This window comes from Bombina bombina, chromosome 4 (assembly GCF_027579735.1).
Source record: "Bombina bombina isolate aBomBom1 chromosome 4, aBomBom1.pri, whole genome shotgun sequence".
Classification (NCBI taxonomy): Eukaryota; Metazoa; Chordata; class Amphibia; order Anura; family Bombinatoridae; genus Bombina; species Bombina bombina.
The window spans coordinates 12,881,720-12,904,028 of record NC_069502.1 but is presented as its reverse complement, the minus strand read 5'-3'; the positions used below and the strand labels follow the sequence as shown (position 1 = coordinate 12,904,028).

Here is a 22,309-nt window from a genome sequence, read left to right as displayed (position 1 = left end):
CAGTAATCAGATACAGCTGTAGTGTGCTCAGTAATCAGATACAGCTGTAGTGTGCTCAGTAATCTGATACAGCTGTAGTGTGCTCAGTAATCAGATACAGCTGTAGTGTGCTCAGTAATCAGATACAGCTGTATTGTGCTCAGTAATCAGATACAGCTGTAGTGTGCTCAGTAATCAGATACAGCTGTAGTGTGCTCAGTAATCAGATACAGCTGTATTGTGCTCAGTAATCAGCTACAGCTGTAGTGTGCTCAGTAATCAGATACAGCTGTAGTGTGCTCAGTAATCAGATACAGCTGTAGTGTGCTCAGTAATCAGATACAGCTGTATTGTGCTCAGTAATCAGATACAGCTGTATTGTGCTCAGTAATCAGATACAGCTGTAGTGTGCTCAGTAATCAGATACAGCTGTAGTGTGCTCAGTAATCTGATATAGCTGTAGTATGCTCAGTAATCAGATACAGCTGTAGTGTGCTCAGTAATCAGATACAGCTGTAGTGTGCTCAGTAATCTGATACAGCTGTAGTATGCTCAGTAATCAGATACAGCTGTAGTGTGCTCAGTAATCAGATACAGCTGTAGTATGCTCAGTAATCAGATACAGCGGTAGTGTGCTCAGTAATCAGATACAGCTGTAGTGTGCTCAGTAATCTGATACAGCTGTAGTGTGCTCAGTAATCAGATACAGCTGTAGTGTGCTCAGTAATCAGATAGAGCTGTATTGTGCTCAGTAATCAGATACAGCTGTAGTGTGCTCAGTAATCAGATACAGCTATAGTGTGCTCAGTAATCTGATACAGCTGTAGTGTGCTCAGTAATCAGATACAGCTGTAGTGTGCTCAGTAATCAGATACAGCTGTAGTGTGCTCAGTAATCAGATACAGCTGTAGTGTGCTGTGTGCTGAGTAACCTGATACAGCTGTAGTGTGCTGTGTGCTGAGTAACATGATACAGCTGTAGTGTGCTCAGTAATCTGATACAGCTGTACTGTGTTCAGTAATCAGATACAGCTGTGGTGTACTGTGTGCTCACTAACCTGATACAGCTGTAGTGTGCTGTGTGCTGAGTAACCTGATACAGCTGTAGTGTGCTGTGTGCTCACTAACCTGATACAGCTGTACTGTGCTCAGTAATCAGATACAGCTGTGGTGTGCTCAGTAATCAGATACAGCTGTAGTGTGTTCAGTAATCAGATACAGCTGTAGTGTGCTCAGTAATCAGATACAGCTGTACTGTGTTCAGTAATCAGATACAGCTGTGGTGTACTGTGTGCTCACTAACCTGATACAGCTGTAGTGTGCTGTGTGCTCACTAACCTGATAAAGCTGTAGTGTGCTGTGTGCTGAGTAACCTGATATAGCTGTAGTGTGCTCAGTAATCAGATACAGCTGTAGTGTGCTCAGTAATCAGATACAGCTGTAGTGTGTTCAGTAATCAGATACAGCTGTAGTGTGCTCAGTAATCAGATACAGCTGTACTGTGCTCAGTAATCTGATACAGCTGTAGTGTGTGCTGTGTGCTCACTATCCTGATACAGCTGTGTGTGCTCAGTAATCAAATACAGCTGTGTGTGCTCAGTAATCTGATACAGCTGTAGTGTGTGCTGTGTGCTCACTAACCTGATACAGCTGTGTGTGCTCAGTAATCAGATACAGCTGTAGTGTGTTCAGTAATCAGATACAGCTGTAGTGTGCTCAGTAATCAGATACAGCTGTACTGTGCTCAGTAATCTGGTACAGCTGTAGTGTGTGCTGTGTGCTCACTATCCTGATACAGCTGTGTGTGCTCAGTAATCAAATACAGCTGTGTGTGCTCAGTAATCAGATACAGCTGTAGTGTGCTCAGTAATCAGATACAGCTGTAGTGTGCTCAGTAATTAGATACAGCTGTAGTGTGCTCAGAAATCAGATACAGCTGTAGTGTGTGTTCACTAACCTGATACAGCTGTAGTGTGCTGTGTGCTCACTAACCTGATACAGCTGTAGTGTGCTGTGTGCTGAGTAACCTGATACAGCTGTAGTGTGCTCTGTAATTGATATTGCTGTAGTGTGCTCAGTAATCAGATACAGCTGTAGTGTGCTCAGTAATCAGATACAGCTGTAATGTGCTCAGTAATCTGATACAGCTGTAGTGTGCTCAGTAATCAGATAAAGCTGTAGTGTGCTCAGTAATCAGATAAAGCTGTAGTGTGCTGAGTAATCAGATACAGCTGTAGTGTGTGCTGTGTGCTCACTAACCTGATACAGCTGTAGTGTGCTCAGTAATTGATATTGCTGTAGTGTGCTTAGTAATCAGATACAGCTGTAGTGTGCTCAGTAATCAGATACAGCTGTAATGTGCTCAGTAATCTGATACAGCTGTAGTGTGCTATGTGCTGAGTAACCTGATACAGCTGTAGTGTGCTGTGTGCTGAGTAACCTGATACAGCTGTAGTGTGCTCAGTAATCAGATACAGCTGCAGTGTGTGCTGTGTGCTCACTAACCTGATACAGCTGTGTGTGCTTAGTAATCAGATACAGCTGTACTGTGCTGTGTGCTCAGTAATAAGATACAGCTGTACTGTGCTGTGCGCTCACTAACCTGATACAGCTGTACTGTGCTGTGCGCTCACTAACCTGATACAGCTGTACTGTGCTTTGCGCTCACTAACCTGATACAGCTGTACTGTGCTGTGTAACCTGATACAGCTGTACTGTGCTGTGTAACCTGATACAGCTGTGGTGTGCTGTGCGCTCACTAACCTGATACAGCTGTAGTGTGCTGTGCGCTGAGTAACCTGATACAGCTGTGGTGTGCTGTGCGCTCACTAACCTAATACAGCTGTAGTGTGCTGAGTAACCTGATACAGCTGTGGTGTGCTGTGCGCTCACTAACCTGATACAGCTGTAGTGTAATGTGTGCTGAGTAACCTAATACAGCTGTGGTGTGCTGTGCGCTCACTAACCTGATACAGCTGTAGTGTGCTCAGTAATCAGATACAGCTGTAGTTTGCTTAGTAATCAGATACAGCTGTAGTTTGCTCAGTAATCAGATACAGCTGTAGTGTGTGCTGTGTGCTCACTAACCTGATACAGCTGTGTGTGCTCAGTAATCAGATTCAGCTGTACTGTGCTGTGTGCTCAGTAATCAGATACAGCTGTACTGTGCTGTGTGCTCACTAACCTGATACAGCTGTAGTGTGCTGTGTGCTCACTAACCTTATACAGCTGTGGTGTGCCGTGCGCTCACTAACCTAATACAGCTGTAGTGTGCTGTGTGCTCACTAACCTTATACAGCTGTGGTGTGCCGTGCGCTCACTAACCTAATACAGCTGTAGTGTGCTGTGTGCTCACTAACCTGATACAGCTGTGGTGTGCTGTGTGCTGAGTAACCTGATACAGCTGTAGTATGCTGAGTAACCTGATACAGCTGTAGTGTGCTCAGTAATCAGATACAGCTGTAGTGTGCTCAGTAATCAGGTACAGCTGAAGTGTGCTCAGTAATTAGATACAGCTGTAATGTGTTTAGTAATCTGATACAGCTATAGTGTGCTCAGTAATCAAATACAGCTGTAGTGTGTTGTGCGCTCACTAACCTGATACAGCTGTAGTGTGCTGTGCGCTCTCACTAAACTGATACAGCTGTACTGTGCTGAGTGCTCACTAACCTGATACAGCTGTATTGTGCTGTGCACTCACTAACCTGATACAGCTGTACTGTGTTGTGCACTCACTAACCTGATACAGCTGTACTGTGTTGTGCACTCACTAACCTGATACAGCTGTACTGTGCTGTGTGTGCTCAGTAATTGATATAGCTGTAGTGTGCTCAGTAATTGGATATAGCTGTAGTGTGCTCAGTAATCTGATACAGCTGTAGTGTGCTCAGTAATTGATATAGCTGTAGTTTGCTCAGTAATCTGATACAGCTGTAGTATGCTCAGTAATTGATATAGCTGTAGTGTGCTCAGTAATCTGATTCAACTGTAGTGTGCTCAGTAATTGATATAGCTGTAGTGTGCTCAGTAATCTGATACAGCTGTAGTGTGCTCAGTAATTGATATAGCTGTAGTGCGCTCAGTAATCTGATACAGCTGTAGTATGCTCAGTAATTGATATAGCTGTAGTGTGCTCAGTAATCTGATACAGCTGTAGTGTGCTCAGTAATTGATATAGCTGTAGTGTGCTCAGTAATCTGATACTGCTGTAGTGTGCTCAGTAATCTGATATAGCTGTGTGTGGTCATGATATAGCTGTAGTGTGCTCAGTAATCTGATACAGCTGTAGTGTACACATTAATTGATATAGCTGGAGTGTGCTCAGTAATCAGATACAGCTGTAGTGTGCTCAGTAATCTGATACAGCTGTGTGTGCTCAGTAATCTGATACAGCTGTAGTGTGCTCAGTAATTAATATAGCTGTAGTGTGCTCAGTAATCTGATACAGCTGTGTGTGCTCTGTAATCTGATACAGCTGTAGTGAGCTCAGTAATCTGATACAGCTGTAGTGTGCTGAGTGCTCACTAACCTGATACAGCTGTATTGTGCTGTGCACTCACTAACCTGATACAGCTGTACTGTGTTGTGCACTCACTGTACTGTGCTGCATGTGCTCAGTAATCTGATAGAGCTGTAGTGTGCTCAGTAATCTGATATAGCTGTAGTGTGCTCAGTAATCTGATATAGCTGTAGTGTGCTCAGTAATTGATATAGCTGTAGTGTGCTCAGTAATCTGATACTGCTGTAGTGTACTCAGTAATCTGATATAGCTGTGTGTGGTCATGATATAGCTGTAGTGTGCTCAGTAATCTGATACAGCTGTAGTGTACACAGTAATCGGATATAGCTGCGTGTGCTCAGTAATCTGATTCATCTGTAGTGTGCTCAGTAATTGATATAGCTGTAGTGTGCTCAGTAATCTGATACAGCTGTAGTGTGCTCAGTAATTGATATAGCTGTAGTGTGCTCAGTAATCTGATACAGCTGTAGTATGCTCAGTAATTGATATAGCTGTAGTGTGCTCAGTAATCTGATACAGCTGTAGTGTGCTCAGTAATTGATATAGCTGTAGTGTGCTCAGTAATCTGATACTGCTGTAGTGTGCTCAGTAATCTGATATAGCTGTGTGTGGTCATGATATAGCTGTGTGTGGTCATGATATAGCTGTAGTGTGCTCAGTAATCTGATACAGCTGTAGTGTACACAGTAATTGATATAGCTGGGGTGTGCTCAGTAATCAGATACAGCTGTAGTGTGCTCAGTAATCTGATACAGCTGTGTGTGCTCAGTAATCTGATACAGCTGTGTGTGCTCAGTAATCTGATACAGCTGTAGTGAGCTCAGTAATCTGATACAGCTGTAGTGTGCTGAGTGCTCACTAACCTGATACAGCTGTATTGTGCTGTGCACTCACTAACCTGATACAGCTGTACTGTGTTGTGCACTCACTAACCTGATACAGCTGTACTGTGTTGTGCACTCACTAACCTGATACTGCTGTACTGTGCTGCATGTGCTCAGTAATCTGATACAGCTGTAGTGTGCTCAGTAATCTGATATAGCTGTAGTGTGCTCAGTAATTGATCTAGCTGTAGTGTGCTCAGTAATCTGATATAGCTGTAATGTGCTCAGTAATTGATATAGCTGTAGTGTGCTCAATAATCTGAAACAGCTGTAGTGTGCTCAGTAATCTGATATACCTGTAGTGTGCTCAGTAATCTGATATAGCTGTAGTGTGCTCGGTAATCTGATACAGCTGTAGTGGGCTCAGCAATCTCATATAGCCGTAGTGTGCTCAGTAATTGATATAACTGTACTTTGCTCAGTAATTGATATAGCTGTGTGTGCTCAGTAATTGATATAGCTCTGTGTGCTCGGTAATTGACATAGCTGTAGTGTGCTCAGTAATCTGATATAGCTGCGTGTGCTCAGTAATCTGATACAGCTGTAGTGTGCTCAGTAATTGATATAGATGTAGTGTGCTCAGTAATCTGATACAGCTGTAGTGTGCTCAGTAATCTGATATAGCTGTAGTGTGCTAAGTAATTGATATAGCTGTAGTGTGCTAAGTAATTGATACAGCTGTAGTGTGCTCAGTAATCTGATACGGCTGTGTGTGCTCAGTAATCTGATACAGCTGTAGTGTGCTAAGTAATTGATATAGCTGTAGTGTCCTCAGTAATTGATATTGCTGTAGTGTGCTCAGTAATCTGATACAGCTGTGTGTGCTCAGTAATCTGATATAGCTGTACTGTGCTCAGTAATTGATATAGCTGTAGTGTGATCAGTAATTGATATAGCTGCACTGTGCTCAGTAATTGATATAGCTGCAGTGTGCTCAATAATCTGAAACAACTGTAGTGTACTCAGTAATTGATATAGCTGTAGTGTGCTCAGTAATCTGATACATCTGTAGTGTGCTCAGTAATCTGATATAGCTGTAGTGTGCTCAGCAATCTGTTATAGCTGTAGTGTGCTCAGCAATCTGATTTAGCTGTAGTGTGCTCAGTAATTGATAAAGCTGTAGTATGCTCAGCAATTGATATAGCTGTAGTGTGCTCAGTAATTGATATAGCTGTGTGTGTTCAGTAATCTGTTACAGCTGTGTGTGCTCAATAATCTGATATAGCTGTAGTGCGCTCAGTAATCTGATATAGCTGTAATGTGCTCAGTAATTGATATAGCTGTAGTATGCTCAGTAATTGATATAGCTGTAGTATGCTCAGTAATTGATATAGCTGTAGTATGCTCAGTAATTGATATAGCTGTAGTGTGCTCAGTAATTGAATTAGCTGCGTGTGCTCAGTAATCTGATACAGCTGCGTGTACTCAGTAATCTGATATAACTGTAGTGTGCTCAGTAATTGATATAGCTGTGTGTGCTCAGTAATTGATATAGCTGTGTGCACTCAGTAATCTGTTACAGCTGTGTGTTTTCAGTAATCAGATATAGATGTGTGTGCTCAGTAATTGATATAGCTGTGTGTGCACAGTAATTGATATAGCTGTGTGTGGTCAGTAATCTGATTCAACTGTAGTGTGCTCAGTAATCTGATACAGCTGTAGTGTGCTCAGTAATCTGATACAGCTGTAGTGTGCTCAGTAATCTGATATAGCTGTACTGTGCTCAGTAATTGATACAGCTGTAGTGTGCTCAATAATCTGAAACAGCTGTAGTGTGCTCAGTAATCTGATATAGCTGTAGAGTGCTCAGTAATCTGATATAGCTGTAGTGTGCTCAGTAATCTGATACAGCTGTAGTGTGCTCAGCAGTCTGATATAGCCGTAGTGTGCTCAGTAATTGATATAACTGTACTGTGATCAGTAATTGATATAGCTGTGTGTGCTCGGTAATTGATATAGCTGTAGTGTGCTCAGTAATCTGATATAGCTGCGTGTGCTCAGTAATCTGATACAGCTGTAGTGTGCTCAATAATCTGAAACAGCTGTAGTGTGTTTAGTAATCTGATATAGCTGTAGTGTGCTCAGTAATCTGATATAGCTGTAGTGTGCTCGGTAATCTGATATAGCCGTAGTGTGCTCAGTAATTGATATAACTGTACTGTGCTCAGTAATTGATATAGCTGTAGTGTGCTCAGTAATTGATATAGCTGTGTGTGCTCGGTAATTGATATAGCTGTAGTGTGCTCAGTAATCTGATATAGCTGCGTGTGCTCAGTAATCTGATACAGCTGTATTGTGCTCAGTAATTGATATAGCTGTAGTGTGCTCAGTAATCTGATATAGTGTGCTCAGTAATCTGATATAGCTGTAGTGTGCTCAGTAATATGATATAGCTGTAGTGTGCTAAGTAATTGATATAGCTGTAGTGTTCTCAGTAATTGACATAGCTGTAGTGTTCTCAGTAATTGATATAGCTGTACTGTGCTCAGTAATTGATATAGCTGTGTGTGCTCAGTAATTGATATAGCTGTGTGCACTCAGTAATCTGTTACAGCTGTGTGTGTTCAGTAATCAGATATAGCTGTGTGTGCTCAGTAATTGATATAGCTGTGTGTGCACAGTAATATAGCTGTGTGTGCTCAGTAATCTGATAAAGCTGTAGTGTGCTCAGTAATCTGATACAGCTGTAGTGTGCTCAGTAATCTGATATAGCTGTACTGTGCTCAGTAATTGATACAGCTGTAGTGTTCTCAATAATCTGAAACATCTGTAGTGTGCTCAGTAATCTGATATAGCTGTAGTGTGCTCAGTAATCTGATATAGCTGTAGTGTGCTCAGCAGTCTGATATAGCCGTAGTGTGCTCAGTAATTGATATAACGGTACTGTGCTCAGTAATTGATATAGCTGTAGTGTGCTCAGTAATTGATATAGCTGTGTGTGCTCGGTAATTGATATAGCTGTAGTGTGCTCAGTAATCTGATATAGCTGCGTGTGCTCAGTAATCTGATACATCTGTAGTGTGCTCAGTAATTGATATAGCTGTAGTGTGCTCAATAATCTGAAACAGCTGTAGTGTGCTCAGTAATCTGATATAGCTGTAGTGTGCTAAGTAATTGATATAGCTGTAGTGTGCTCAGTAATTGATATAGCTGTAGTGTGCTCAGTAATCTGATATAGCTGTACTGTGCTCAGTAATCTGATACAGCTGTAGTATGCTCAGTAATCGGATACAGCTGTAGTGTTCTCAGTAATTGACATAGCTGTAGTGTTCTCAGTAATCTGATATAGCTGTAGTGTGCTCAGTAATCTGATATAGCTGTAGTGTGCTCAGTAATCTGATATAACTGTAGTGTGCTCAGTAATTGATATAGCTGTAGTGTGCTCAGTAATTGATATAGCTGTGTGTGCTCGGTAATTGATATAGCTGCAGTGTGCTCAGTAATCTGATATAGCTGCGTGTGCTCAGTAATCTGATACAGCTGTAGTGTGCTCAGTAATTGATATAGCTGTAGTGTGCTCAATAATCTGAAACAGCTGTAGTGTGCTCAGTAATCTGATATAGCTGTAGTGTGCTAAGTAATTGATATAGCTGTAGTGTGCTCAGTAATTGATATAGCTGTAGTGTGCTCAGTAATCTGATATAGCTGTACTGTGCTCAGTAATCTGATACAGCTGTAGTATGCTCAGTAATCTGATACATCTGTAGTGTGCTCAGTAATCTGATATAGCTGTAGTGTGCTCAGCAATCTGTTATAGCTGTAGTGTGCTCAGCAATCTGATTTAGCTGTAGTGTGCTCAGTAATTGATAAAGCTGTAGTATGCTCAGCAATTGATATAGCTGTAGTGTGCTCAGTAATTGATATAGCTGTGTGTGCTCAGTAATCTGATACAGCTGTAGTGTGCTCAGTAATTGATATAGCTGTGTGTGTTCAGTAATCTGTTACAGCTGTGTGTGCTCAATAATCTGATATAGCTGTAGTGCGCTCAGTAATCTGATATAGCTGTAATGTGCTCAGTAATTGATATAGCTGTAGTATGCTCAGTAATTGATATAGCTGTAGTATGCTCAGTAATTGATATAGCTGTAGTATGCTCAGTAATTGATATAGCTGTAGTGTGCTCAGTAATTGAATTAGCTGTGTGTGCTCAGTAATCTGATACAGCTGCGTGTACTCAGTAATCTGATATAACTGTAGTGTGCTCAGTAATTGATATAGCTGTGTGTGCTCAGTAATTGATATAGCTGTGTGCACTCAGTAATCTGTTACAGCTGTGTGTTTTCAGTAATCAGATATAGATGTGTGTGCTCAGTAATTGATATAGCTGTGTGTGCACAGTAATTGATATAGCTGTGTGTGGTCAGTAATCTGATTCAACTGTAGTGTGCTCAGTAATCTGATACAGCTGTAGTGTGCTCAGTAATCTGATACAGCTGTAGTGTGCTCAGTAATCTGATATAGCTGTACTGTGCTCAGTAATTGATACAGCTGTAGTGTGCTCAATAATCTGAAACAGCTGTAGTGTGCTCAGTAATCTGATATAGCTGTAGAGTGCTCAGTAATCTGATATAGCTGTAGTGTGCTCAGTAATCTGATACAGCTGTAGTGTGCTCAGCAGTCTGATATAGCCGTAGTGTGCTCAGTAATTGATATAACTGTACTGTGATCAGTAATTGATATAGCTGTGTGTGCTCGGTAATTGATATAGCTGTAGTGTGCTCAGTAATCTGATATAGCTGCGTGTGCTCAGTAATCTGATACAGCTGTAGTGTGCTCAATAATCTGAAACAGCTGTAGTGTGTTTAGTAATCTGATATAGCTGTAGTGTGCTCAGTAATCTGATATAGCTGTAGTGTGCTCGGTAATCTGATATAGCCGTAGTGTGCTCAGTAATTGATATAACTGTACTGTGCTCAGTAATTGATATAGCTGTAGTGTGCTCAGTAATTGATATAGCTGTGTGTGCTCGGTAATTGATATAGCTGTAGTGTGCTCAGTAATCTGATATAGCTGCGTGTGCTCAGTAATCTGATACAGCTGTATTGTGCTCAGTAATTGATATAGCTGTAGTGTGCTCAGTAATCTGATATAGTGTGCTCAGTAATCTGATATAGCTGTAGTGTGCTCAGTAATATGATATAGCTGTAGTGTGCTAAGTAATTGATATAGCTGTAGTGTTCTCAGTAATTGACATAGCTGTAGTGTTCTCAGTAATCTGATATAGCTGTAGTGTGCTCAGTAATCTGATATAGCTGTAGTGTGCTCAGTAATCTGATATAACTGTAGTGTGCTCTGTAATTGATATAGTTGTAGTGTGCTCAGTAATTGATATAGCTGTGTGTGCTCAGTAATTGATATAGCTGTGTGCACTCAGTAATCTGTTACAGCTGTGTGTGTTCAGTAATCAGATATAGCTGTGTGTGCTCAGTAATTGATATAGCTGTGTGTGCACAGTAATATAGCTGTGTGTGCTCAGTAATCTGATAAAGCTGTAGTGTGCTCAGTAATCTGATACAGCTGTAGTGTGCTCAGTAATCTGATATAGCTGTACTGTGCTCAGTAATTGATACAGCTGTAGTGTTCTCAATAATCTGAAACATCTGTAGTGTGCTCAGTAATCTGATATAGCTGTAGTGTGCTCAGTAATCTGATATAGCTGTAGTGTGCTCAGCAGTCTGATATAGCCGTAGTGTGCTCAGTAATTGATATAACGGTACTGTGCTCAGTAATTGATATAGCTGTAGTGTGCTCAGTAATTGATATAGCTGTGTGTGCTCGGTAATTGATATAGCTGTAGTGTGCTCAGTAATCTGATATAGCTGCGTGTGCTCAGTAATCTGATACATCTGTAGTGTGCTCAGTAATTGATATAGCTGTAGTGTGCTCAATAATCTGAAACAGCTGTAGTGTGCTCAGTAATCTGATATAGCTGTAGTGTGCTAAGTAATTGATATAGCTGTAGTGTGCTCAGTAATTGATATAGCTGTAGTGTGCTCAGTAATCTGATATAGCTGTACTGTGCTCAGTAATCTGATACAGCTGTAGTATGCTCAGTAATCGGATACAGCTGTAGTGTTCTCAGTAATTGACATAGCTGTAGTGTTCTCAGTAATCTGATATAGCTGTAGTGTGCTCAGTAATCTGATATAGCTGTAGTGTGCTCAGTAATCTGATATAACTGTAGTGTGCTCAGTAATTGATATAGCTGTAGTGTGCTCAGTAATTGATATAGCTGTGTGTGCTCGGTAATTGATATAGCTGCAGTGTGCTCAGTAATCTGATATAGCTGCGTGTGCTCAGTAATCTGATACAGCTGTAGTGTGCTCAGTAATTGATATAGCTGTAGTGTGCTCAATAATCTGAAACAGCTGTAGTGTGCTCAGTAATCTGATATAGCTGTAGTGTGCTAAGTAATTGATATAGCTGTAGTGTGCTCAGTAATTGATATAGCTGTAGTGTGCTCAGTAATCTGATATAGCTGTACTGTGCTCAGTAATCTGATACAGCTGTAGTATGCTCAGTAATCGGATACAGCTGTAGTGTTCTCAGTAATTGACATAGCTGTAGTGTTCTCAGTAATCTGATATAGCTGTAGTGTGCTCAGTAATCTGATATAGCTGTAGTGTGCTCAGTAATCTGATATAACTGTAGTGTGCTCAGTAATTGATATAGTTGTAGTGTGCTCAGTAATTGATATAGCTGTGTGTGCTCAGTAATTGATATAGCTGTGTGCACTCAGTAATCTGTTACAGCTGTGTGTGTTCAGTAATCAGATATAGCTGTGTGTGCTCAGTAATTGATATAGCTGTAGTGTGCTCAGTAATCTGATACAGCTGTAGTGTGCTCAGTAATCTGATACAGCTGTAGTGTGCTCAGTAATCTGATATAACTGTAGTGTGCTCAGTAATTGATATAGTTGTAGTGTGCTCAGTAATTGATATAGCTGTGTGTGCTCAGTAATTGATATAGCTGTGTGCACTCAGTAATCTGTTACAGCTGTGTGTGTTCAGTAATCAGATATAGCTGTGTGTGCTCAGTAATTGATATAGCTGTGTGTGCACAGTAATATAGCTGTGTGTGCTCAGTAATCTGATACAGCTGTAGTGTGCTCAGTAATCTGATACAGCTGTAGTGTGCTCAGTAATCTGATATAACTGTACTGTGCTCAGTAATTGATACAGCTGTAGTGTGCTCAGTGATTGATATAGCTGTGTGTGCTCAGTAATTGATACAGCTGTAGTGTTCTCAATAATATGAAACAGCTGCGTGTGCTCAGTAATCTGATATAGCTGTAGTGTGCTCAGTAATTGATATAGCTGTAGTGTGCTCAATAATCTGAAACAGCTGTAGTGTGCTCAGTAATCTGATATAGCTGTAATGTGCTCGGTAATCTGATACAGCTGTCGACATTGCACTGGAACCATTAGCTATTTATCTCAGAAAGCATCTTCTACCAGTCTTAGTAGGGAAACAGAAAGTATCCATATCATTATATGCTGATGATCTACTAATATTCCTTCAAGACACGAGACAGAGTATACCCCGTTTTATGGAAATAATAAGAATTTTCAGCTCATTTTCTGGGTACAAAATTAATATTAACAAATCAGAAATTTTATGGATCAGAAAAGATAAAAATAGCTATCCAGATAAGTTTAAAGAAGTACAAAGTATTAACTACTTAGGTATTAAGATCAGCAAGAATCCTGCACAATGGTATCAGCTTAACTTTAAAGAGATATTTCAAAATCTAAACCATGATCTAGCAAAATGGAACCTATATTATCTATCTATTTCAGCTCGCATAAATGTTATAAAATCTATTATATTCCCCAAATTCTTGTTTTTGTTACAGAATCTACCCTTGTTACTGCAGAAAAAGGATATTGACAGATATAATAAGGCATGCGCCTTCTTTATCTGGGGGAAAAGGACGTCACACATTGCATTTAGTAAGCTGGCGCAGGAGAAGCAGTTTGGGGGCTTTGCATGTCCTAATATAAAGTATTACAATATAGTCTCTTTGGTCAAATTTGCCGTAGACTGGCTCAGTAAAGCAGATTATGTTACCTATTACAATCAGGAAACGGAATTAATTAAACCATTCAACCTTCAGGCTATTTTACACTATCCCCTCAAACAATTACCAAGCAATGTTAGCAGACTAACAACTATCGTAAACATAGTGTCTGCGTGGCAGAAATATTGTAAATTATTATCCATAGAATTCCAGATCTCCAGTCAGCTCCCGATCTGTGGTAACCCAGCATTTTCACCAGGCTATAGCAATGAGTTATTTTATGTATGGGAAAGTAAAGGGCTGATACAGTTATCACAACTGAAAGAATCACAAAGAGGCCCAATCAGATCGTTTGCAAATGTGGCAAGTGAGTACAACTTGCCATCTAATCACTTTTATGCATATTTGCAGGTTCACCATCTTATAAATGACTATGAAAAAAGGTTTGGTGAGAATTGGGCACAGACAAACATCGAGCCAGGCATTGTACTATACAAAGCAGGCATCCGCTCAATATCAGTCTGGTATCAGTATATTATGGTGCAGGAAGGAGAATCACATATTAACCAGATCAAACAAAAATTGGTAAAGTACTTTCCACAACTGCAAGACAAAGATATAACAGACAGTATAAGGAGAACAATAGAAGCAACAGATAGAATTAATCTAAGAGAGTCTCAATATAAGGTCATAAACAATTTCTACCTAACCCCAGCCAGAATTGCTAAATGGTCTCAACTTTATACGGTCTGCCCTAAATGTTACAGGGCAAACGCGGATCTGGTGCATTATTTTTGGAGCTGCCCAAAGATCATGCAATTTTGGAGCAAAATCCAATATTGGATAAATAGAAATGTAAACGGCACGATAGAACTGGATACAAAGCATGTTTTTTTTTTGTACCCAGGACATAATATAGGAGCCAGATTATTTATAAATACAGCGATTTTGATCGCAAGAAATGAAATATGTAAAAGGTGGAAGCACAGAAATTCTCCGTCTTTAAATGAATTCGTAAATCATATGAGAGGCCAGATTATGATAGAGACCATAGTACTGGATAAAGGCGCAGAAAATCCGGTTACAATATTTTTTAAGAAGTGGAAAAAGTATATCTCTGGATTATCTACTGTAGTTCAATATCACATTCTATCCAGATTTCAAGATTCTATACCCTTCCTAGAATTAGTTGTAGATGGCTCATTACCCTCAAACTGGATACGTGGTTAGTAAGGTATGGAAAAGGAAAGAAAGAAGGAAAGAATTCTAAATTTTTTTTTTATTTTTTTTTTTTTATTTATTTATTTATTTTTTTTTCACTCCCTCCCCTTGCCCCCTCCCCGGGCAGTGTCTTTAATATTTTCTGATTCCTTGTGGTCGTTTCCGTTGTTCGATTTAATTTATTACGGGAGGGCTAGGTATAGCTGCCCTGGGGGAAAGTAAGTTAAATAAGACAAATACAGAACAGGAAAACTTAAGAATCTGGTTAAGGAATAGCCTAATTCATTCGATGTGTATGTGTGTGTAAATAGAAGTTAATTTAAAGAAGGTATGAGTAGGAAAAAAAGAAAATGATAATGGAGGGAGAAGCTAAGATATTCCTGCAAATTTAATTGGTTACATATGGAAAGATGTGTAAAGGGCTTGTAAACTGGAAATGTCTTTTGATATAGTTTTTAAGATGTGATCTCATACTGATTGTAAAAGAGACAGATATTTGTGGATTTTCTTTTTGGAATGTAATGTATTTTTCTTTAGCTTCACCCTCAATAAAAAATTAAAAAAAAAAAAAAAAAAAAATCTGATACAGCTGTAGTGTGCTCAGCAATCTGATATAGCCGTAGTGTGCTCAGTAATTAGTATAACTGTACAGTGCTCAGTAATTGATATAGCTGTAGTGTGCTCAGTAATTGATATAGCTGTGTGTGCTAAGTAATTGATATAGCTGTAGTGTGCTCAGTAATCTGATATAGCTGCGTGTGCTCAGTAATCTGATACAGCTGTAGTGTGCTCAGTAATTGATATAGCTGTAGTGTGCTCAGTAATCTGATATAGCTGTAGTGTGCTCAGTAATCTGATATAGCTGTGTGTGCTCAGTAATCTGATACAGCTATAGTGTGCTCAGTAATCTGATACAGCTGTAGTGTTCTCAGTAATTGATATAGCTGTAGTGTGCTCAGTAATCTGATATAGCTGTAGTGTGCTCAGTAATCTGAAACAGCTGTAGTGTTCTCAGTAATTGATATAGCTGTAGTGTGCTCAGTAATCTGATATAGCTGTAGTGTGCTCAATAATCTGATATAGCTGTAGTGTGCTCAGTAATCTGATACAGCTGTAGTGTGCTCAGTAATCTGATATAGCTGTACTGTGCTCAGTAATTGATACAGCTGTAGTGTGCTCAATAATCTGAAACAGCTGTAGTGTGCTCAGTAATCTGATATAGCTGTAGTGTGCTCGGTAATCTGATACAGCTGTAGTGTGCTCAGCAATCTGATATAGCCGTAGTGTGCTCAGTAATTAGTATAACTGTACTGTGCTCAGTAATTGATATAGCTGTAGTGTGCTCAGTAATTGATATAGCTGTGTGTGCTAAGTAATTGATATAGCTGTAGTGTGCTCAGTAATCTGATATAGCTGCGTGTGCTCAGTAATCTGATACAGCTGTAGTGTGCTCAGTAATTGATATAGCTGTAGTGTGCTCAGTAATCTGATATAGCTGTAGTGTACTCAGTAATCTGATATAGCTGCGTGTGCTCAGTACTCTGATACAGCTGTAGTGTGCTCAGTAATCTGATACAGCTGTAGTGGTCTCAGTAATTGATATAGCTGTATTGTGCTCAGTAATCTGATATAGCTGTAGTGTGCTCAGTAATCTGAAACAGCTGTAGTGTTCTCAGTAATTGATATAGCTGTAGTGTGCTCAGTAATCTGATATAGCTGTAGTGTGCTCAGTAATCTGATACAGCTATAGTGTGCTCAGTAATCTGATACTGCTGTAGTGTGCTCAGTAATCTGATATAGCTGTAATGTGCTCAGTAATCTGAAAAAGCTGTAGTGTGCTCAGTAATCTGATACAGCTGTGTGTGCTCAGTAATCTGATACAGCTGTAGTGTGCTCAGTAATCTGATATAGCTGTGTGTGCTCAGTAATTAATATATCTGTAGTGTGCTCAGTAATTAATATAGCTGTAGTGTGCTCAGTACTCTGATATAGCTGTGTGTGCTCAGTAATCTGATACAGCTATAGTGTGCTCAGTAATCTGATACTGCTGTAGTGTGCTCAGTAATCTGATATAGCTGTAGTATGCTCAGTAATTGATATAGCTGTAGTGTGCTCAGTAATTGATATACAGTAGCTGTACTGTGCTCAGTAATTGATATAGCTGCAGTGTGCTCAGTAATCTGATACAGCTGTAGTGTGCTCAGTAATCTGATATAGCTGTAGTGTGCTCAGTAATTGATATAGCTGTAGTATGCTCAGTAATTGATATAGCTGTAGTATGCTCAGTAATTGATATAGCTGTAGTGTGCTCAGTAATTGATATAGCTGTGTGTGTTCTGTAATTGATATAGCTGTGTGTGCTCAGTAATTGAATTAGCTGTGTGTGCTCAGTAATCTGATACAACTGCGTGTGCTCAGTAATATGATATAACTGTAGTGTGCTCAGTAATTGATATAGCTGTGTGTGCTCAGTAATTGATATAGCTGTAGTATGCTCAGTAATTGATATAGCTGTAGTATGCTCAGTAATTGATATAGCTGTAGTGTGCTCAGTAATTGATATAGCTGTGTGTGTTCTGTAATTGATATAGCTGTGTGTGCTCAGTAATTGAATTAGCTGTGTGTGCTCAGTAATCTGATATAGCTGTAGTGTGCTCAGTAATCTGATACAGCTGCGTGTGCTCAGTAATTGATATAGCTGTGTGTGCTCAGTAATTGATTTAGCTGTCTGCACTCAGTAATCTGTTACAGCTGTGTGTGTTCAGTAATCAGATATAGCTGTAGTGTGCTCAGTAATTGATATAGCTGTGTGTGCACAGTAATTGATATAGCTGTGTGTGCACAGTAATTGATATAGGTGTGTGTGCTCAGTAATCTGATTCAACTGTAGTGTGCTCAGTAATCTGATACAGCTGTAGTGTGCTCAGTAATCTGATACAGCTGTAGTGTGCTCAGTAATCTGATATAGCTGTACTGTGCTCAGTAATTGATACAGCTGTAGTGTGCTCAATAATCTGATATAGCTGTAGTGTGCTCAGTAATCTGATACAGCTGTAGTGTGCTCAGTAATCTGATATAGCTGTACTGTGCTCAGTAATTGATACAGCTGTAGTGTGCTCAATAATCTGATATAGCTGTAGTGTGCTCAGTAATCTGATATAACTGTAGTGTGCTCAGTAATTGATATAGCTGTGTGTGCTCAGTAATTGATATAGCTGTAGTATGCTCAGTAATTGATATAGCTGTAGTATGCTCAGTAATTGATATAGCTGTAGTGTGCTCAGTAATTGATATAGCTGTGTGTGTTCTGTAATTGATATAGCTGTGTGTGCTCAGTAATTGAATTAGCTGTGTGTGCTCAGTAATCTGATATAGCTGTAGTGTGCTCAGTAATCTGATACAGCTGCGTGTGCTCAGTAATCTGATATAACTGTAGTGTGCTCAGTAATTGATATAGCTGTGTGTGCTCAGTAACTGATATAGCTGTGTACACTCAGTAATCTGTTACAGCTGTGTGTGTTCAGTAATCATATATAGCTGTAGTGTGCTCAGTAATTGATATAGCTGTGTGTGAACAGTAATTGATATAGCTGTGTGTGCACAGTAATTGATATAGCTGTGTGTGCTCAGTAATCTAATTCAACTGTAGTGTGCTCAGTAATCTGATACAGCTGTAGTGTGCTCAGTAATTGATATAGATGTAGTGTGCTCAGTAATCTGATAAAGCTGTAGTGTGCTCAGTAATCTGATATAGCTGTAGTGTGCTAAGTAATTGAGATAGCTGTAGTGTGCTCAGTAATCAGATACAGCTATAGTGTGCTCAGTAATCTGATATAGCTGCGTGTGCTCAGTAATCTGATACAGCTATAGTATGCTCAGTAATCTGATATAGCTGCGTGTGCTCAGTAATCTGATACAGCTGTAGTGTGCTCAGTAATCTGATATAGCTGTAGTGTGCTCAGTAATTGATATAGCTGTAGTGTGCTCAGTAATCTGATATAGCTGTAGTGTGCTCAGTAATCTGATAGAGCTGTAGTGTGCTCAGTAATCTGATATAGCTGTAGTGTGCTAAGTAATTGATACAGCTGTAGTGTGCTCAGTAATCTGATACAGCTGTGTGTGCTCAGTAATCTGATACAGCTGTATGTCCTCAGCAATTGATATTGCTGTAGTGTGCTCAGTAATCTGATACAGCTGTGTGTGCTCAGTAATCTGATACAGCTATAGTGTGCTCAGTAATCTGATATAGCTGTAGTTTGCTCAGTAATTGATATAGCTGTAGTGTGCTCAGTAATTGATATAGCTGTACTGTGCTCAGTAATTGATATAGCTGCAGTGTGCTCAATAATCTGAAACAACTGTAGTGTACTCAGTAATTGATATAGCTGTAGTGTGCTCAGTAATCTGATACATCTGTAGTGTGCTCAGTAATCTGATATAGCTGTAGTGTGCTCAGCAATCTGTTATAGCTGTAGTGTGCTCAGTAATCTGATTTAGCTGTAGTGTGCTCAGTAATTGATAAAGCTGTAGTATGCTCAGCAATTGATATAGCTGTAGTGTGCTCAGTAATTGATATAGCTGTGTGTGTTCAGTAATCTGTTACAGCTGTAGTGTGCTCAGTAATCTGATACAGCTGTAGTGTGCTCAGTAATTGATATAGATGTAGTGTGCTCAGTAATCTGATAAAGCTGTAGTGTGCTCAGTAATCTGATATAGCTGTAGTGTGCTAAGTAATTGAGATAGCTGTAGTGTGCTCAGTAATTGATATAGCTGTAGTATGCTCAGTAATTGATATAGCTGTAGTATGCTCAGTAATTGATATAGCTGTAGTGTGCTCAGTAATTGATATAGCTGTGTGTGTTCTGTAATTGATATAGCTGTGTGTGCTCAGTAATTGGATTAGCTGTGTGTGCTCAGTAATCTGATATAGCTGTAGTGTGCTCAGTAATCTGATACAGCTGCGTGTGCTCAGTAATCTGATATAACTGTAGTGTGCTCAGTAATTGATATAGCTGTGTGTGCTCAGTAACTGATATAGCTGTGTACACTCAGTAATCTGTTACAGCTGTGTGTGTTCAGTAATCAGATATAGCTGTAGTGTGCTCAGTAATTGATATAGCTGTGTGTGAACAGTAATTGATATAGCTGTGTGTGCACAGTAATTGATATAGCTGTGTGTGCTCAGTAATCTAATTCAACTGTAGTGTGCTCAGTAATCTGATACAGCTGTAGTGTGCTCAGTAATTGATATAGATGTAGTGTGCTCAGTAATCTGATAAAGCTGTAGTGTGCTCAGTAATCTGATATAGCTGTAGTGTGCTAAGTAATTGAGATAGCTGTAGTGTGCTCAGTAATCAGATACAGCTATAGTGTGCTCAGTAATCTGATATAGCTGCGTGTGCTCAGTAATCTGATACAGCTATAGTATGCTCAGTAATCTGATATAGCTGCGTGTGCTCAGTAATCTGATACAGCTGTAGTGTGCTCAGTAATCTGATATAGCTGTAGTGTGCTCAGTAATTGATATAGCTGTAGTGTGCTCAGTAATCTGATATAGCTGTAGTGTGCTCAGTAATCTGATAGAGCTGTAGTGTGCTCAGTAATCTGATATAGCTGTAGTGTGCTAAGTAATTGATACAGCTGTAGTGTGCTCAGTAATCTGATACAGCTGTGTGTGCTCAGTAATCTGATACAGCTGTATGTCCTCAGCAATTGATATTGCTGTAGTGTGCTCAGTAATCTGATACAGCTGTGTGTGCTCAGTAATCTGATACAGCTATAGTGTGCTCAGTAATCTGATATAGCTGTAGTTTGCTCAGTAATTGATATAGCTGTAGTGTGCTCAGTAATTGATATAGCTGTACTGTGCTCAGTAATTGATATAGCTGCAGTGTGCTCAATAATCTGAAACAACTGTAGTGTACTCAGTAATTGATATAGCTGTAGTGTGCTCAGTAATCTGATACATCTGTAGTGTGCTCAGTAATCTGATATAGCTGTAGTGTGCTCAGCAATCTGTTATAGCTGTAGTGTGCTCAGTAATCTGATTTAGCTGTAGTGTGCTCAGTAATTGATAAAGCTGTAGTATGCTCAGCAATTGATATAGCTGTAGTGTGCTCAGTAATTGATATAGCTGTGTGTGTTCAGTAATCTGTTACAGCTGTAGTGTGCTCAGTAATCTGATACAGCTGTAGTGTGCTCAGTAATTGATATAGATGTAGTGTGCTCAGTAATCTGATAAAGCTGTAGTGTGCTCAGTAATCTGATATAGCTGTAGTGTGCTAAGTAATTGAGATAGCTGTAGTGTGCTCAGTAATCAGATACAGCTATAGTGTGCTCAGTAATCTGATATAGCTGCGTGTGCTCAGTAATCTGATACAGCTGTAGTGTGCTCAGTAATTGATATAGCTGTAGTGTGCTCAGTAATCTGATATAGCTGTAGTGTGCTAAGTAATTGATACAGCTGTAGTGTGCTCAGTAATCTGATACAGCTGTGTGTGCTCAGTAATCTGATACAGCTGTATGTCCTCAGCAATTGATATTGCTGTAGTGTGCTCAGTAATCTGATACAGCTGTGTGTGCTCAGTAATCTGATACAGCTATAGTGTGCTCAGTAATCTGATATAGCTGTAGTTTGCTCAGTAATTGATATAGCTGTAGTGTGCTCAGTAATTGATATAGCTGTACTGTGCTCAGTAATTGATATAGCTGCAGTGTGCTCAATAATCTGAAACAACTGTAGTGTACTCAGTAATTGATATAGCTGTAGTGTGCTCAGTAATCTGATATAGCTGTAGTGTGCTCAGTAATCTGATACATCTGTAGTGTGCTCAGTAATCTGATATAGCTGTAGTGTGCTCAGCAATCTGTTATAGCTGTAGTGTGCTCAGTAATCTGATTTAGCTGTAGTGTGCTCAGTAATTGATAAAGCTGTAGTATGCTCAGCAATTGATATAGCTGTAGTGTGCTCAGTAATTGATATAGCTGTGTGTGTTCAGTAATCTGTTACAGCTGTGTGTGCTCAGTAATCTGATATAGCTGTAGTGTGCTCAGTAATATGATATAGCTGTAGTGTGCTCAGTAGTATGATATAGCTGTAGTGTGCTAAGTAATTGATATAGCTGTAGTGTGCTCAGTAATCAGATACAGCTGTAGTGTGCTCAGTAATCTGATACAGCTGTGTGTGCTCAGTAATCTGATACAGCTGTAGTGTGCTCAGTAATTAATATAGCTGTAGTGTGCTCAGTAATCTGATACAGCTGTGTGTGCTCAGTAATCTGATACAGCTGTAGTGAGCTCAGTAATCTGATACAGCTGTAGTGTGCTGAGTGCTCACTAACCTGATACAGCTGTATTGTGCTGTGCACTCACTAACCTGATACAGCTATACTGTGTTGTATGTGCTCAGTAATCTGATACAGCTGTAGTGTGCTCAGTAATCTGATATAGCTGTAGTGTGCTCAATAATTGATCTAGCTGTAGTGTGCTCAGTAATCTGATATAGCTGTAATGTGCTCAGTAATTGATATAGCTGTAGTGTGCCCAATAATCTGAAACAGCTGTAGTGTGCTCAGTAATCTGATATAGCTGTAGTGTGCTCAGTAATCTGATATAGCTGTAGTGTGCTTGGTAATCTGATACAGCTGTAGTGTGCTCAGCAATCTCATATAGCCGTAGTGTGCTCAGT

General features: G+C 39.7%; 1 protein-coding gene across 1 annotated transcript in view; it reads right to left on the bottom strand.

Annotated features, from left to right (window-relative positions):
- Positions 1-22,309, bottom strand: part of FNDC4 (fibronectin type III domain containing 4) — a 110,117-nt gene that overhangs the window by 62,308 nt on the left and 25,500 nt on the right. The window lies entirely within an intron of this gene.